The sequence below is a fragment of the Notechis scutatus genome, chromosome 3 (genome assembly GCF_049901735.1).
Source record: "Notechis scutatus isolate UNSWTSFEM ecotype Mainland chromosome 3, rNotScu1.2, whole genome shotgun sequence".
NCBI lineage: Eukaryota > Metazoa > Chordata > Lepidosauria > Squamata > Elapidae > Notechis > Notechis scutatus.
In genome coordinates this window covers 68,658,311-68,664,820 of record NC_142011.1, presented here as the reverse complement: position 1 = coordinate 68,664,820, position 6,510 = coordinate 68,658,311, and positions in this window count along the sequence as shown.

The following is a 6,510-nucleotide window of genomic DNA, read 5'->3' as shown; positions in this document are numbered from 1 at the left end:
AAGACTAGTTTTGAAATAAGCAATTTTTCAGAAAAAGCTGCATTGTTCATGTACCTAAAAGAGGTATAGTAAAAGCACAGACAACCTATTTAAAATTGTTAAGGGCAGATTCCTCCAGCAAGCTGTCATGATATAATCTCTAAGATATGTGAAGAATGCAATCATCCAATCCATGGCTTAATGTGCGGTCTTTTTGACTCAAAACCTCCAAGAAAAAAAAAAAAAGAACTGAGAAGCTCTCTCTGACTTAAAAATAAACAAAGTAGCTGGCCTCACTCTTTTCTGTATATTTTAAAACAGAAGGCAGCATTTTTTCCTTTCAAGATACAAGAGCAAAATGATAGGAGACTTTGAGCAATTTTCTACATGTCTTCAGCAGCTGTAATACTCAAACAACTTTTTTTTGTGGTCATAGTTAATTCTAACAGAATGGTGTGAAGTAGTGTTTCTCAACCTTGACTGCTTGAAGATGTATGAATTTCAACTCCGAGAATTCCCCAGTTTCATTGGGGAATTCTGGGAGTTAAAGTTCACACATCTTCAAGTGGCCAAGGTTGAGAAACATTGGTGTGAAGTCTTTGGTTTTAAGAACTTTGGTTCGTAATTTGACTCATTTTTTTTGTACATTGTCAATGATACAGATTGATCAACCTTCCAGTTATTAAGAAGATGAAAGCTGGTTCACACATGCACACTCATCAAGCTTTGGAAGCTAACACATGGTAACTTGCTCATGGGAATGGGCCTTCAGCAGATAGAGTACTACAGGTGGAGCACTCAAATAAACCTAGCACAATGTCTTGGATCAAAAGAGATCCTTCATGATAGAAGTAAAGGATAAGAAAGCCATTAGTGCTATTCTCCTACCTGAAGTTGTTGCCAAGAACTTGCTCTGGAGATTGTGGACAACCCAGCTTTTCACTGAAAGTAAGTTGCATATATTCACAAAGCATATAAGATTGGATAACCGTGTGGTGCAAAATCTTATAGTTAGGGAAACTACTTTTGACTGAATCAAAACATGGTTCATCTGCTCCCTGTCGAAACCAGGAAAGATTTATATTCCCATTCCTCAAATTCATTATAACTAGATACAAACTGTAAAATATCTTTTGCTGAGAATTATACTTCACATATGTGTGGTTAGCCTCATCCTATCCTGCAAATATGAACCAATTCTTAATTCTAATCTGTTTAAAATATATGATGCACACTAATGTCATATGGTAATTTATGATGTCCTCATAATCATAAAAAATAGTCATTTTCAAACTTTGAAAAGTCCAGTGGAAAAGATGAAAATGATATTTGTATAGCCCGGATGATGTTTACTATTTGTAACTACCTGTGAATAAGCACAGTGGTATAAAAAGACATACGTATTTTAAAAATTTCCTATGTCCTATTTCAAAGTTACTAATAAAATGTGATCATTTAATTTACTTGATTTCTCTCATCTATAAAAACAAATGCATACTCATTTTTAATGGAGAAATGCATTTGGTTAAAAGGATATTTTATATACATTTTTGTATCTTCTGCTGTCATCATCTAAACCTGAAGTGTCCAACCTTGTCAACTGTAAGACCTGTGGACTTCAACTGCTGGCTTGAGAATTCTGGGAGTTGAAATTCCACAAATTTTAAAATTGCCAAGGTTGGACACTCCTGATCTAGACTATATAATAAAAGGCAAAATACAATTTATCTAATGAAAGATGCCACGATGGGAGCCAACATTATATAATAGTTAAGGTGTTAACTGGCAACAGAGAAACCCATGGTTATCTTCTTTCAGCAGATTATATTTCAAAGCTCATGTGCAACCAGAGAGAAAATTAAAACTTGAATTGTTGCCAGATGACAATTGTTTGTTTGCAAATTCAGCATCTCTAAGAGTTAAGCCTTTGGAAGAGGAGGTACTTGAAGCTACACATTTTGTAATTTCAAGTATAATTATAAATTCCTTCATATGCATGCACAGACATTACACACACCCAACCAATCACCAGAATGAGGAACCAAGTTGTTTAAGGACCAAGGTAAGGGTTATTCAAGTCTATTTCTGTAATGGCCATCAGCCCTCAAACGTTAAATTGAACGGGTCATCCATTAGACTTCTACATGGAATAAAGAGAGGAGACTCTTGGATCAACTCAGAGAGTACTTTTGGATTAGGGTGCCCAGCATTCATTGAGCAAGCAAACAATGTACTTTTGTTCAGAATGCAGGTAGTCCTTGACTTATCACCACAATTGAGGCCCAAATTTTCATTGCTAAGCAAGGCAGTTATTAAGTGAGTTGAGTTCCATTTCCTTTTTTTTTTTTTAACCACAGTTGTTAAGCGAATTACTGCAGTTGTTAAGTAAATCTGGCTTCCCCCATTGATTGTCTTATTGGAAGCCAGCTGGGAAGGTTATAAATGGTGATCCGATGATCCTGGGACAGTGCAACTGTCACAAATACATGCCAGTTGCTAAAATCCCATATTTTGATCATGTGACTGTGGGGATGCTGCAACCGTCCTAAATGTGAAAACCAGACAGAAGAAATCCCCTTTTCCAATACTACTGTAACTTCAAACGGTCATTAAACAAAGTAAGTTGAGAACTGCCTGTAACACAGAATACTGTGAGGTGAATAGAGGAGTGTTGAAAAATGTGGATCTGATCATGCGTATTCCTGACAGTCAAAAATACTTATGGTTCCCAAATTATTTTTTCTTACTCTCATGAATCTTACTAGCTCATTCCTTCAGGAAAGAGTCTGACCCCTTTCCCCCTCTTTTGAGATACTAAGGAGCTATTTGTGCTGATATCGGAGGGACGTATGTGACATGTGCCATTTGAATTATGGCATCATGTTGCATGTATCATTCCCAACTACCATTGTGGATGCCCACCAAGTTTCTGAGATTAGCATGGACCACCATAACAGTCCCACTTTTTTTTCATTCAGAGATATATATACTCCCTATCTTTAATAAGGAGTTGGTCTTCTACTTTCCATTCGTTCACATTTAACAGTTTGGTATTTCTACTTGAGAACACCATTGACTGAAGAATTTTGAGATAAATAATGAAATGGAATCTAAATGGCATATACATTGAAACAGATTTAAAATACAGCTTCCCTTTCTTCCAGAGTCAGAGAAGTAAATGAATATTCTAATTCATTTTGACATATAGGCGTCCTCTTTTGTATTTTATTTATTTAGGAAATTTATCTAGCCACCCATCTTAGGCAAATAACTCCGGGTGGCTTGCAAACTTGCTAAGCAAATACTCTTCTCGAAAAGAAATTTTTAAAAAAAGGAAAAGAAAAAAAAGCATGTGTATGCTCTTCATATTCAACAGACGATTCTTTTAAAATGTCTGTTCTTAACATGAATGGAATACAAAATATTGTCAACTGCTCCACCTATTGACATTTTAGTAGAATGAGAATATTAAATATATATCTATATCTACACACACACACACACAGGCGTCATTATGCATTTTCTGTATTTTGCATCCACTGTGTTAAAAACTAGGGATATTCAGGCAGTCAAAAAGGTCAAGAATGAAGCACCTAAAAATGTGTAAAAAACAGATGATGTTTTGAACCAGTAACCATGAACAGTAGTAAAAGTGCTTTAAGCAATCTGTTCTTTAGTTGTACTTCCTAATTTTATTTTTGTGTCTGAGGCAGGTAATTCCAAGCCACGTGGCCTATCCTTTCTAAATAAAAGAGTAGCATATGACTATCACAATCAATAAAAAAATATCTATAATCACAAAGAACTTACAAACTATCAGCAGCTGTTAGCTTCCCTAGAAGGATTGACAGCGTGGTGTCATTCGTATGTTTATTTGTCAATTAAAAATGTATATGTATATTAATGTCTAGTCTAATAATGAGAAGGGCTATGGGTGGTGTTAGGGATAACATTGTTTACCCTAACTGTTTTGGGTAAAAATAATAAATATGGTATCATGGTTTGTTAGTTAAAGTGTGTGTAACTTTAACTGCAAGAATGTAATTAAGGGTGTGGTTGTAAAAGCACTATATAAGAAGCGAGGCAATTGCAGCTCTCTCTCTCTGGCTTACTGATCCCTAATTACTGGAAGGATTGATGACTGTGTTCTTGCTGGAACGGGGAGAGAAGAAGGAGTGTTGATTTTTCTCAACGGAGAGAAGATAAAGATTGGATTGATTTATTGTAAGTGAACTGACATTGGCTATTCAACACGGACTTTGCAAATAGAGTATCCCCGACAAGACTTGACTGAAATTGATATATGACTAATGGACCGTTTATTTGACTATGCTATAATTCTTAAATGGAATAAACCATATTTTTGATAGCACAAGCGTATCTGTATTTTTACTGCGTGTTAACTAGAAAACTTATCTCACACATTTACCTGTCTTCCTATCTGACTTCGCTGCACGTTCTGTTTAGTTTGTTTTCCTTAACACCCGTTGGGGAATCCAGGCTTAACAGGTGGCATGATAGCTGTGTTCCAGTATCTAAGGGGCTGCCATAGATAAGAGGGGGTCAACCTATTCTCTAAAGCAGGGGTTGCCAACTTTTTGGACCTCAGGGACCACCGAACACTGTGGACCAGAGGCCCTGGGAAAATGTTTTCCTACTGATCGACCATTCTTTATTTGGGATTTCAGGATACCATCCCCAGCTCTGTTCTCAGGGGGAGAGAAAGAGAGAGAGAGAGAAAGAGAAAGAGACAGACAGACAGACAGAGAAAGAGAGAGAGAGAGAGAGAGAGAGAGAGAGAGAGAGAGAGAGAGAGAGAGAGACTTTTGGCTTCATGCAAGGAAATAAGTCTTTCTTTCTCTCCCCCAAACTCTTCCAGAAATGAGTCTTTGTCACACCGGCACAGCCTTTTGGAGTAGGATGCCTTGCGGGGTCCCAAAGACTAATTTCTGGTGGAGTTTGGGGGAGACAAAGAAAGACTTTTGCTGCTTTCCTTGCCTGCAGCCAAAAGCAGAAGAAGAAAGAAGTGGAAAGAAGCAGCCCGGTGGCCAGGCCAGGCATGTGGGGCGAGTGGGGCCAGTTCCCCCCTCCGCCCTTTCCCCCTTCCCCTCACTACCTCATGTTGTTTGCAATGCAAGCAACACAAGCCTTATGTTCCTGTGGGCCATGTGGGTGGCGCAGCCTTGTGTTCCCGCGCAGCCTGGATTAATTGCTTTGGGGGGTGCTTTGGGGGTGACATTTCTCTGCGAACCACCAAAATTTTCTCCTCGGCACACTGGTTGGTGACCACTGCTCTAAAACACCTGAAGGACAAGAAGAAATGGACAGAAACTAATCAAGGAGAAGAACTTCAACCTAGAAATAAGGAGAAATTTCCTGAAAGTGAGAACAATTACTCAGTGGAACGTCTTGCCTTCAGAAGTTGTGGAATGTGGACACTCCACCATTGCAGGTTTTTAAGAAGAAATGGGACAGCTATTTGTCTGAAATGTTATAGGGTCTCCTCTTTTGTCAGGGGTTGGACGAGAAGGTTCCAAGGTGCCTGCCAACCCTGTTATTCTGTATATTTTTCAATGCCCACATTCATTTTTTGCACGCTCCTCAAAAGAAGAAGAAGAAGAGAGAGAGATGTATCCTAGAAAGCATTAATGGTTTATAACATTTATAAGAGTCACACATTTCTGGCAGAATGCTAAGACAGATGGAATTGTCTTGGTTAAAGGTGAGGCTACAACTCAATTTCACAGAAGAAAAATGGCTTTAAAATATCTTTATCAGAGTTAGTCAGGAAGCTCTGCTGAATTGTTTCAGAAGTGGGAAGTGAATGTGAAGACTGTATTTTGACAACAAGGATAGCCTCTGAAAATGTCATCAGACAAGAATAAATTTCTACCTTTGCAAGATTGGGCATTTGACTCAACTAAATGTAAGTAACATTTCTGGCCTTTTAGCTTTCTTTCTTATTTCTTTCTTGTTCCTGTTTCTGTTTCTCTCTCTCTCTCTGTCCTATGAGATGGCAGCAACAGAGGGACAGAAAAAAGAAGAAAGATGGCATTAAACCAGCCCCACTTCTAGTGGGCACCAAAAGCCCTAGGAGGCTTAATTTTACCATCTTCTTCCCTTTGAATTCTAGAACTTCTTTACATTTTTCACATCACATTTTACTCCTTTTAAGGCAAGGCAGACAACTGATTCCTGGAGAAAATCTTTCTATGTGGTTTTTCTGTGGTCTTTTTAGACCAGGAGCATCAAACTGGCTTCTCGCGGGCCAGATGCATTATATGCAGGCCACCCCCACCCCAGCTCCACAGAGGGGAAAAAAAACCAGTTGTGATAGATCATGTGATGGTAACAATGCAAGTTGTTCTCAATTCAGAAAACTCAGAAATATAATGAAGTCTAAACTAGCTTTAAATTTTTTAAAGCAATACATTTACTCTAAAGCCCCAACATCTGATGACCTATGGGCATATCCACCATATTTTCAGGGTAACACTCAAGAATGTTACCCAGCCACATCGACAAAATCAG